A 12120-nucleotide genomic window follows, 5' to 3' on the forward strand; every position below is an offset into this window, starting at 1 on the left:
GTGCAGGGAAATTATCTCTGAGGCTATCAGCTAGGAGTTTAACAACCTGGCCATCCTTATCTGCTATGGGACTCAGACAGTGAAGACTTAAACTCACTTGGGACTGATGGCTTCATTTCTTTTCTCCCACGCTAGGTGGCCGGACCAGCAACCCTTAAGCTTTTTTTAACTTGTCAATGTTTACAGAAGTGGAGGTTGCCACAATTCTCTGTGCACCCTGACTCCCACTCCCTTTTTTATTTATTTATTTTTTTTTAGATGGAGTTTCGCTCTGTCGCCCAGGCTGGAGTGCAGTGAGATGATTGGCTCACTGCAACCTCTGCTTCCCCGGTTCAAGCTATTCTCCTGCCACAGCCTCCCGAGTAGCTGGGATTACAGGCACCCACCACCATGCCCGACTAATTTTTGTATTTTTAGTAGAGACAGGGTTTTGCCATGTTGGCCAGGCTGGTCTCAAACTCCTGACCTCAAGTGATCCAGCCACCTCGCCCTCCCAAAGTGTGGGGATTTATAGGCATGAGCCACCGTACCCAGCCACCTTTATTTTTTGTTAAAAAATTTTTTTTTATTAGAGACAAGGTCTCCTTCTGTGACCCAGGCTGGTGTGCAGTAGTGCAGTGGCACAATTATGGGTCACTGCAATCTTGAACTCCTGGGCTCAAAGGATCCTCCCACATCAGCCTCCCAAGTAGCTGGGACTACAGGCAGATGCTACCATGCCAGGCTAATTTTGTTTTCTTTTCTTTTTTTAAATTGCATTTTAGGTTTTGGGGTACATGTGAAGAACATACAAGACAGTTGCATAGGTACACACGTGGCAGTGTGATTTGCTGCCTTCCTCCCCTTCACCTATATCTGGCATTTCTCCCCATGCTATCTCTCCACAACTCCCCACCCCCTGCTGTCCCTCCCCTATTCCCTCCAACAGACCCCAGTGTGTAGTGCTCCCCTCCCTGTGTCCATGTGTTCTCATTGCTCAACACCCACCTATGAGTGAGAACATGCGGCATTTGATTTTCTGTTCTTGTGTCAGTTTGCTGAGAATGATGGTCTCCAGGTTCATCCACGTCCCTACAAAGGACACGAACTCATCGTTTTTGATGGCTGCATAATATTCCATGGTGTATATGTGCCACATTTTCCCTGTCCAGTCTATCATTGATGGACATTTGGGTTGGTTCCATGTCTTTGCTATTGTAAACACTGCTGCAGTGAACATTCGTGTGCATGTGTCCTTATAGTAGAACGATTTATAGTCCTTTGGATATATACCCAGTAATGGGATTGCGGGGTCAAATGGAATATCTATTTCTAGGTCCTTGAGGAATCGCCACACTGTCTTCCACAATGGTTGAACTAATTACACTCCCACCAACAGTGTAAAAGTGCTCCTATTTCTCCACATCCTCTTCAGCATCTGTTGTCTCCAGATTTTTTAATGATCACCATTCTAACTGGCATGAGATAGTATCTCAATGTAGTTTTGATTTGCATTTCTCTAATAACCAGTGGTGATGAGCATTTTTTCATATGTTTGTTGGCCTCATGTATGTCTTCTTTTGTAAAGTGTCTGTTCATATCCTTTGCCCACTTTTGAATGGGCTTGTTTGTTTTGTTCTTGTAAATCTGTTTTAGTTCTTTGTAAATTCTGGATATCAGCCCTTTGTCAGATGAGTAAACTGCAAATTTTTTTTCCCATTCTGTTGGTTGTGCCAGGCTAATTTTTAAAGTTTTTGTAGAGATGGGGGTCTCCCTATGTTTGCTAGGTTGGCCTCAAACTCCTGGGCTCAAGCGATCCTCCTGCCTCAGCCTTTCAAAGGGCTGGGTTTATAGGTATGCGCCACTGGCCCAGCCATCCTGACACTCTTTAAACCCATTCCATTTCTCATGCCTCTGCCTCTGCTTTACCCGGTTGCCTCCAAGCTCTTCAATCCCTATTTCTAGATTTACAAAACTATATGCAATTTATCACTACTGAACATATACAATTTTCTGTTGGGTTTCTAAAAATGTGTCCAGGGCACTGTGCAGTGGCTCATGCCTGTAATCCCAGCACTTTGGGAGGCAGAGGCAAGAGGATTCCTTGAGCACAGGAGTTCAAGACCAGCCTGGTTAATATAGGGAGACCCCATCTCTACCTCTACCAAAAATAAAATGTTGTGTCCAGTGTCCTTTCTCTTTTAGCCCAATCCCTTCCTGACTTCTAGTCTTATAATTATCCCAGTTATCTTAGTCAGGTTTACTCAATGTCTTAGCAGCCTTTCCAAAATCTAAACATACACCCCTTGCAATAACTGGCTTTGTCCTATATCTATTCCAATCTGTTGCCCAAGCTGGAGTGCAGTGGCACAATCTCAGCTCACTGTAAACTCCACCTCCCAGGTTCAAGTGATTCTCCTGTTTCGGCCTCCTGAATAGCTGGGATTACAGAAGCATGCCACCACATATGGCTAATTTTTGTATTTTTTTTTTTTTTTTTGAGACGGAGTTTCGCTCTTGTTACCCAGGCTGGAGTGCAATGGCGCGATCTCAGCTCACTGCAACCTCCGCCTCCTGGGTTCAGGCAATTCTCCTGCCTCAGCCTCCCGAGTAGCTGGGATTACAGGCATGCGCCACCATGCCCAGCTAATTTTTTGTATTTTTAGTAGAGACGGGGTTTCACCATGTTGACCAGAATGGTCTCGATCTCTTGACCTCGTGATCCACCCGCCTCGGCCTCCCAAAGTGCTGGGATTACAGGCTTGAGCCACCGCGCCTGGCCAATTTTTGTATTTTTAGTAGAGAGGGGTTTCACCATGTTGGCCAGGCTGGTCTCGAACTTCTGACCTCAGGTGATCTACCCACCTCAGCCTTTTAAATTGCTGGGATTACAGGTGTGAGCCGCTGCGCCCAGACCATTTTGAGGGGTTTTAACAGACAATTAGGATGTCCAGCAGAGCTGAGATTGGGAGCTCACCAGAGAGCTTTAAGAGTCATCTGCCCAGAGATAACAGCTGAAATCAGGAAAATATATGATATAGTCAAGGGAAATTGGGAAAAGATAGCCAAAAATTAGAGGTAAAGATGAGGGAGAAGTTTGTGAGTATGCTCATAGGAGTGCAAATTCTATTGTGAACTGCACATGTGAGGTATCTAGGTTGCACACTTCTTATGAGAATCTAATGCCTGATGATCTGAGGTGGAACACTTTCATCCTGAAACCATCCCATCTCATTCTCCCCCTCCCTACCCCCCCATTCTGTGAAAAAATTGTCTTCCTCTAAACCAGTTCCTGGTACCAAGAAGCCTGGGGACCGCTGCTCTACACTGCTGTCAGAGTTTTATTTATCTAAATTGTATGTCTGATCACGTCATCTTCCTCCTCCAGAACTTTTAATGGCTGTGCAATGCTATCAGGATTAAATCCACTGTTATGATTAAATCCACCGTTAGGGCCGTTTGCTTGCAAGGAATAGAGACTTACGTTATTTCCGGAAAACAGGAATCTATGAAAGGGATATACATAGCAAACTCAGAAAAGCACAAAACCAAACTTCGAAAAGAGCAGAAATCAAGGGCCTAGCTACTCTCTCATCTCCTCTCTCTCAGGGTTCTTCTGCTTCTCTCAGAATGCCTGATCGGTTTTCCTCTTTGCTTGTCAGCTACTTCAACTGCCTTAAAATCTCTATTTCCTCCTGACTGGAGTGTTACAGAAGACACATAATGGCCACCTCAGCCCTACTCCATCTAATTTTCCAGCTCCAGGACCCTCTCATTCTCCCATCTATGTCAGTGGTGATCCTACCGTCCTCCAAAGCCCTGTGAAAATGCAGACTCTTCTGATCCTCCCAGTCAGAGTTAATTCCTCCATTGTAATTCCATAATCTGGATTCCACAAATACATCTTTTACCACAGCCAAACTTGTATTATGATTATTTATCCATGTTCAGCACTCCCATGTATCTAGGAAGGCATATGCCATATCTTAGCTCTTTTAACTGGCTTTATCACTGCCACTGTAATTGATATATACACATACATATATGTGTATGTGTATGTGTGTGTGTGTATATATGTATACACAGTTTGTCTGCTAACAATAAACTATTCCCATGAATTTACATATCGAAGCCCTTAAAAGCCTGTTTTTTAATCTGTGTGATGATAGTGTTGATTAAAACATATATAGGCTGGGCGCGGTGGCTCACGCCTGTAATCCCAGCACTTTGGGATGCTGAGATGGGTGCATCACGAGGTCAGGAGCTCGAGATCAGTCAGACCAACATGGTGAAACCCCGTCTCTATTAAAAACACAAAAATAGCCGGGTGCGGTGGCGCATGCCTGTAATCTCAGCTACTCAGGAGGCTGAAGCAGGAGAATTGCTTGAACCCAGGAGGCAGAGGTTGCAGTGAGCCAAGATCGCTCCACTGCACTCCAGCTTGGGTGACAGAGAGAGACTCCATCTCAAAAAAAAAAAAAAAAAACAACAACAACACAAACACACATATATATATCAGATCCATGATTTTATTTTGTTAGAAAAAATTAGCACATCTTCAGCGGTCATATTTATATATAGATATTTAAAGATGAGGTTTCTCCATGTTGGTCAGGCTGGTCTCAAACTCCTGACTTCAAGTGATCCACCCACCTCAGCCTCCCAAAGTGCTGGGATTACAGGCATGAGCCACCACACCCGGCTCAGCGGTCATATTTTTAAATAACATTTAAACTATTATCTTTCTATAGTGTACTAGGCTGAGAGCCTTAGAGAGCTATAGATATAAAATGAAATAGCAACCGCCCTTCATTCTGTCTATCTTCGGGATGTTTTTCCTCCAATGGAACTTCAGGGCTATTTGTATCCACATCTCAATAACAGGCCAGCAGAATATAAAGAACAAAACTAACAACTTGTATGCAACTCCTGACACTTGAGGGTTTTAAAGCTTTTACAAATAAGGGACAACAGGAATGAACCCATGTTAGGGACACAAAGTTCCACTAAAAAAGATAGAAAGTGACTCAAGATATACCTTGGAAACTTTGCTAGTGCAATTAGGCCCCACTGGGTGATGGCCTCAGGATTTTTTTTTTTTTTTTTTGAGACGGAGTTTCGCTCTTGTTACCCAGGCTGGAGTGCAATGGTGCGATCTCGGCTCACCGCAACCTCCGCCTCCTGGGTTCAGGCAATTCTCCTGCCTCAACCTTCTGAGTAGCTGGGATTACAGGCACGCGCCACCGTGCCCAGCTAATTTTTTGTATTTTTAGTAGAGACGGGGTTTCACCATATTGACCAGGATGGTCTCGATCTCTTGACCTCGTGATCCACCCGCCTTGGCCTCCCAAAGTGCTGGGATTACAGGCTTGAGCCACCGCGCCCGGCCCACTAGTGACATCTTACATTCTAGATTGGAGTTCTTGATTTCCCTTCCACTCTTAATATATATATATATATATATATTTTTTTTTTTTTTTTTTTTTGAGGCAGAGTCTTGCTCTGTTGCCCAGGCTGGAGTGAAGTGGCACAATCTTGGCTTACTTCGACCTCCACCTCCTGGACTCAAGTAATCCTGCCACCTCACCTGGCTAGTAGCAGGAACTATAGGCATCCACCTCCATGCCCAGCTAATTTTTGTATTTTTAATACAGACAGACTTTTACCATGTTGGCCAGGCTGGTCTCAAACTCCTGGCCTCAAGTGATCTGCCTGCCTCAGCCTCCCAATGTTCTGGGATTACAGGCATGAAGCACCACAACTGGCTGTCCTCAGCATCTTTATGAAAATGCACTGAGTAGGCATCAGTGCTGAGCAAGGCACTAGCAACAATAATAAGAAAGTACAAGTTTCTATCTGGCGTTATAAAGAAGAAAATGCTATTGAAGGAAGGAAAATATGTGATGTGTGTGTTCATCTGTATTAGCATAGACTATGTCTCAAAGCACACATATGAAACCAGGGCCTCTGGAGAGGAATACTGGGTGGGTAAGGCATAAGATGGCAGGGAGACTTTCCTTGTATGTCCTTTTGTATGTTTTGTATTTTGTACCATGTAAATATGTTCCACCTATGACATTTTTTAGTTTTTTAAAAAAACTCTAGGCCAGGCGCAGTGGCTTACGCCTGTAATCCCAGCACTTTGGGAGGCCGAGGCGGGTGAATCACGACGTCAAGAGATCGAGACCATCCTGGTCAACATGGTGAAACCCCATCTCTACTAAAAATACAAAAAATTAGCTGGGCATGGTGGCGCATGCCTGTAATCCCAGCTACTCAGGAGGCTGAGGCAGGAGAATTGCCTGAACCCAGGAGGTGGACCGAGATCAGGCCATTGCACTCCAGCCTGGGTAACGAGCGAAACTCCGTCTCAAAAAAAAAAAAAAAACTCTATGTCATTTCCTTTAATTCTCACAATAATGCCATGAGGAATGTACTTTTTTTTTTTTTTTTTTTTAAAGATGGAGTTTCACCATGATGGCCAGGCTGGTCATGAACTCCTGACCTCAGGTGATCCACCCACCTCGGCCTCCCAAAGTGCCAGGATTACAGGCGTGAGTCACTGCGCCCGCCCACTTTTTTTTTTTTTTTTTTGAGACGGAGTTTTGCCCTTGTTGCCCAGGCCAGAAAGCAATGGTGCAATCTCGGCTCACTGCAACCTCGGCTCACTGCAACCTCTGCCTCCTGGGTTCAAGCAATTCTCTTGCCTCCTGAGTAGTTGGGATTACAGATGCCCACCACCATGCCCGGCTAATTGTGTATTTTTAGTAGAGACAGGGTTTCTCCATGTTGGTCAGGCTTGTCTCAAATTCCCAACCTCAGGTGATCCGCCCACCTTGGCCTCTCAAAAGTGCTGGAATTACAGGCGTGAGCCACCACGCACAGCTGAACAATGTATTGGTAATATCCCCTTTACCATGGGAGCTGTTTGATTGGGGCTTTTCCCACTTTAAGCTTATATCAAGGTTGGCAAAACCCATGGAAAAACATCAAAAGTCCCATCCAGGGTTAGACCAATAGTCCAGGGCCTCTGATATTAGGATTTTTAGATCAAAATAGGGCAGAGTTATAGGGCTATGACAGCTATGTGTGGTTTAAAGCCCTTTCAGTGGGGACTCCTTCTACCTAGACTATATATATATCCTTCTGCCCCAGGCATCCTGAGAGCAGCTCCTGACTAGGGTTATCTTGAGCCTAACTTGGATCCTTAGGCCTCATTCCTAGAGACTTGATGATGCTACATTTTATGGCAGGGCTGCTTATGTTGATCAAATCCACAAAAATAATTGGAAACCTCCTGAAGGGAGGTGGGACAATGATGAACTGGAAACACTGAGTATCTAAATCCTTTACAGAAAGCGATTCAGATCTTATATTATTGTGCACTGGAATTTCCCAATGGGCCTTGCTCACTCCTTGCCTTCTTCCCATTCTCTTCCTGCTTGAGTTCTCCATATCTTATTTTCCTCCCTTGACTAATAGCCAGGCTACAGCCTCCAGGAACCTTAGAGCACAGATTCCTGTAATACTTTGGCCATCCACTAACATTTGGGTTCATAAAATGTTAGTGACATATTGCTGTCATACAGGTTTCCAAAACACATAATTTCACTGATGCTAGGAGTGGACTCTTCAGTGGTAAGAGAACAGTCTAAATGTGTTACTCCTGTTTGGAGTGCCTTTTGGATCTTTCTCTTGGATACCTTTTTTTTTGAGATGGAGTCTTGCTCTGTCGCCCAGGCTGGAGTACAGCGGCATGATCTCGGTTCACTGCAGCCTCTGCCTCCCAGGTTCAAGCAATTCTCTGCCTCATCCTCCTGAGTAGCTGGGATTACAGGCACCTGCAACCACGCTCAGCTAATTTTTGTAATTTTAGTAGAGACCGGGTTTCACCATCCTGGCCAGCCTGGTCTTGAATTCCTGACCTCGTGATCCACCCGCCTCAGCCTCCCAAAGTGCTGGGATTACAGGTGTGAGCCACCACGCCCGGCTGGTTATTTCTATATATGACCATCATTTTCTTTTCTTCTTTTCTTTTTATTTGAGACAGGGTCTTGCTCTGTCGCCCAGGCTGGAGTGCAGTGGTGCAATCACTGCTCACTGTAGCCTCGACATCCCAGGTTCCAGTGATCCTCCCAACTCAGCCTCCCAAGTAGCTGAGACTATGCCTGGCTAATTTTTTTGTTTTTAGCAGAGACAGGGTTTTGCCATGTTGCACAGGCTGGTCTTGAACTTCTGTATTCAAGAGATCTGCTTGCCTCAGCTTCCTGAATTCCTCACTACAAAGTGTTGAGATTATAGACATGAGCCATGGCTCCCAGCCTGACTGTTTTCTGTATACACACATTTATAATGCTTCAAAACAAAAAATCAGGACACAATCTAACCACTATTATGCAATTTTTTGATAATTTGTTTTGCAAAAAATTTTGATAAATTATTTTGCAAAATATTTGATAATATATTAGGGTCATCCTTTCATGTGCACATATAAAGAGCTAATAGTCTCTTTTTGTTTCATTTTTATTATTTAATTATGTATTTATTTTGAGACAGGATCTTACTCTGTAACCCAGACTGGAGTGCAGTGGCATGAACATGGCTTATTGAATCCTCAACCTCCCTGGCCCAAGCAATCTTCCCATCTCAGTCAGCAGTAGCTGGGACTTCAGATGTGCACCACCACACCTGGCTAATTTTTATATATTTTGTAGAGATGGGGTTTCACCATGTTGCCCAAGCTGGTCTCAAACTTTTGGACTCAAGCCATCTGCTCAACTCTAGCTTTCCAAAGTGCTGGAATTATAGGCATGAATCACCATGCCAGCCTATTTTTAATTTTTATCAAGTGGAGAAAAAAATTCACAAGAATAGAAACAACCTGAATATCATTATCGACAATTTTAATGTGATAGATTTAGAATCTTATATTCTATACAAATATATTGAAAACTTTGTATCTTTCATTGTTTATAAATGCCTGTAGGACATTTAGAAAAACTGGCTAAATGACAAATGTTACAAAATTCGAAAAGGATAAGAGATCTTGTAGGACATGTTATTTGACCATAATTTATTAAAACTAAAAAAATTAAATATCTAAACGTGGATATATTTTTAAAATTCTAGATAATTCTTGGCTTGAATATATAAACAAATACTCCTAATATTAAAGAATAATGTACTGTGTTCATAAATATTTTATAGGAATGTAAAATCAGATAAATGTTGAGAAATGTATCAATGCAATTTTTACACTAAACAGATTAAAGAAGAAAAGGCATATTCTAGAGGCCGAGGGAATTTGATACAGCCATTCCAAATTTTAAAATCTTGATTAAATAGAAATGGAATGGAACTTTAACACAAAAATGAATATACAAATGAACAAAGACCAATAAAACCAGTTCCACGACAGTCAAGAGTGAGATAACGATGCCCACCACCCTTAATATTTCATGTAGACAATCCTAAAAGGTCTAATCAATGCAATATGACTTTATTTTTTTTGAGTTGGAATCTCACTTTGTCACCTAGGCTAGCATGCAGTGGCTCAATCTCAGCTCACTATAACCTCTGCCTCCTGAATTCAAGCGTTTCTCTTGCCTCAGCCTCCCGAGTAGCTGGGATTACAGGTTCGTGCCACCATGCCTGGCTAATTTTTTTGTATTTTTAGTAGAGATAGGGTTTCACCATGTTGGCCAGGCTGGTCTCAAATCCTGACCTCAAGTGATCCACCCACCTCAGCCTCCCAAAGTGTTGGGATTACAGGTGTGAGCCACCATGTCTGGCAATATGACATATTTTGTAAAGGGAGAAACAGAATTATCATCATTTGCAGATGATAGGATGATGTTTACCTAGAAAATCTAAGAGAAATTGCCCAAGAGCATGATTAGAATTTAAATAATTCAGTTAAGTGATCAGATAAAAGGTAAATACATTGAAGAAATAATTTATTCATTAGCAATAATGAATCAGAAAATAAAGTGAAAAATTGTGATTCAAAAAGCAAGTAGGTTAATGATTCAAAAAGCAAGTAGGTTAAAAAGCACAGTTCCTGGTAGACGGGATGATATAGAAATAAACTGTAATAATCTTAGTTATTGATTTTATAGATTTTTAGGGATGAAATTACTGAGACAAAAGATACAAACATTTTTAAGCTTCTTGATGCATAATTTCAAATTATTCTTTTAACTTCTTTTTTTTTTTAGATAGAGTTTCGCTTTTGTTGCCCGGGCTGGAGTCCAATGGCCTTCTCTCTGATCACTGCAACCTCCACCTCCTGGGATTAAGTGATTCTCCTGCCTCAGCCTCCCCAGTAGCTGGGATTACAGGCATGCACCACCATGCCTGGCTAATTTTTGTGTTTTTAGTAGATGGAGTTTTGCCATGTTGGTCAGGCTAGTCTTGAACTCCAGACCTCAAGTGATCCACCTGCCTCAGCCTCCCAGAGTGTTGGGATTACAGGCATGAGCCACCATGCCCAACCTTTTTTAACTTTTAATTGAAGTATAACATGTATATAGACACTTTGGGAGGCTGAGGCGGGTGAATCACTTGAGGTCAGGAGTTCAAGCCCAGCCTGGCCAATATGGTGAAATTTTATCTCTACTAAAAACACAAAAATTAGGCGGGCATGGTGATAGGCACCTGTAGTCTCAGCTACTTGGGAGGCTGGGGCAGAATTGCTTCAACCTGGGAGGCAGAGGTTGCAGTAAGTCACGATCATATCACTGCTCTTTAGCCTAGGTGACAAAGCAAGACTTTGCCTCAAAAAAGAAAAACAAAACAAAACAAAACCCCATGCAGATAGAAAAACCATGCATATAGAAAAAATGTGCATATATAAAGCTGATCATCAGTGCACAGATCAAGAAAGAACCTTTCTAGTATCCCAAGAACACTTTGCATGTCTCCTATTCCCTAGCCATCTTCCTTCCCAGAGTGTTTCTGACTTTTAACAACATAGATTAGTTTTGCCTGTTTTGCACTTCATATGAATAGAATCATATATATGCACTCTTTTGTGTTTGGATTCCCTTGCTCAGCATTATGTTAATAAGATTCATCCCTCTTTGCTCAGGTGGTTGTAGGTTACTTGCATTGCTGTATAGTATTTCATTGTATAAATAGACCACAATCTTCTATTCTTCTGTTGATGGGCATTTGGGTAGTTTTCAATTTGGGGCTATTACAGAGTGCTGCTTTGGAGGTCATATGGAACATTTTGAACCCAGCACTGCTATGGTATCTTGAAGAACAGTGACTTTTAGCACATTGGCTTATAGTCTTCTGAACTATAGATACTGTCATATTCATAGTGGGTCCTGTCAGTAGTGGCAGTGGTACAGTAGCACCCTTAAATAGCTTCATGAGTAGAGGGCATTGAAAGGAGGGAACCAGAGCAAAAAAGGAAGAAAAAGATGGTTGCTGTATGAAGGACTATCACTGACAGACTGGTTCATGAGCCTACTGAGACAAACCTGTCATGAACTCCAGGGCTACTGATAGGAATATAATTTTATTTTTCTTTTCTTTTTTTTTTTTTTAAGACAGAGTTTCGCTGTTGTTTCCCAGACCGGAGTGCAATGGCATGATCTCGGCTCACCGCAACCTCCGCCTCCTGGATTCAAGCAATTCTCCTGTCTCAGCCTCCCAAGTAGCTGGGACTACAGGCGCACGCCACCATGCCCAGCTAATTTTTGTATTTTTAGTAGAGATGGGGTTTCACCTTGTTGACCAGGATGGTCTCGATCTCTTGACCTTGTGATCCACCCACCTCGGCCTCCCACAGTGCTGGGATTATAGGTATGAGCCACCGCGCCCGGCCTTGGAATATAATTTTAAATTAGAACTACAACCAATAGAGTTCTGGAAACATCTGAGTTGCCCCCTTTTTTAACTTTTAAGTTCTGAGGTACAGGGGGGATTTGTTACACAAGTAAACCTATGTCATGGGGGTTTGTTGTACAGATTATTTCATCACCCAGATATTAAGCCTAGTATTCATTAGTTATTTGTGCTGACCCTCTCCCTCCTCTGACCCTCCACCCTCTGATAGGCCCAGTGTCTGTTGTTTCCCTCTATGTGTCCATGTGTTTTAATCATTTAGCTCCCACTTATAAGTAGGAACAT

At 42.7% G+C, this 12120-nt stretch overlaps 1 protein-coding gene across 2 annotated transcripts in view; it reads left to right on the forward strand.

Annotated features, from left to right (window-relative positions):
• TMEM202 (transmembrane protein 202) overlaps positions 1-12120 on the forward strand; it is a 28746-nt gene that overhangs the window by 4216 nt on the left and 12410 nt on the right. Inside the window, exon 3 of one of the 2 annotated variants that reach the window (XR_013520801.1) lies at positions 11542-11793. The exons of the other annotated variant lie outside the window; for it this stretch is intronic. The gene's annotated coding sequence lies outside the window, so the exon portion shown is untranslated. Of the gene's footprint in view, positions 1-11541; positions 11794-12120 lie in introns of those variants that run through there. 2 annotated transcript variants of the gene reach the window in all.

The sequence above is a fragment of the Callithrix jacchus genome, chromosome 8, assembly GCF_049354715.1.
Source record: "Callithrix jacchus isolate 240 chromosome 8, calJac240_pri, whole genome shotgun sequence".
Classification (NCBI taxonomy): domain Eukaryota; kingdom Metazoa; phylum Chordata; class Mammalia; order Primates; family Cebidae; genus Callithrix; species Callithrix jacchus.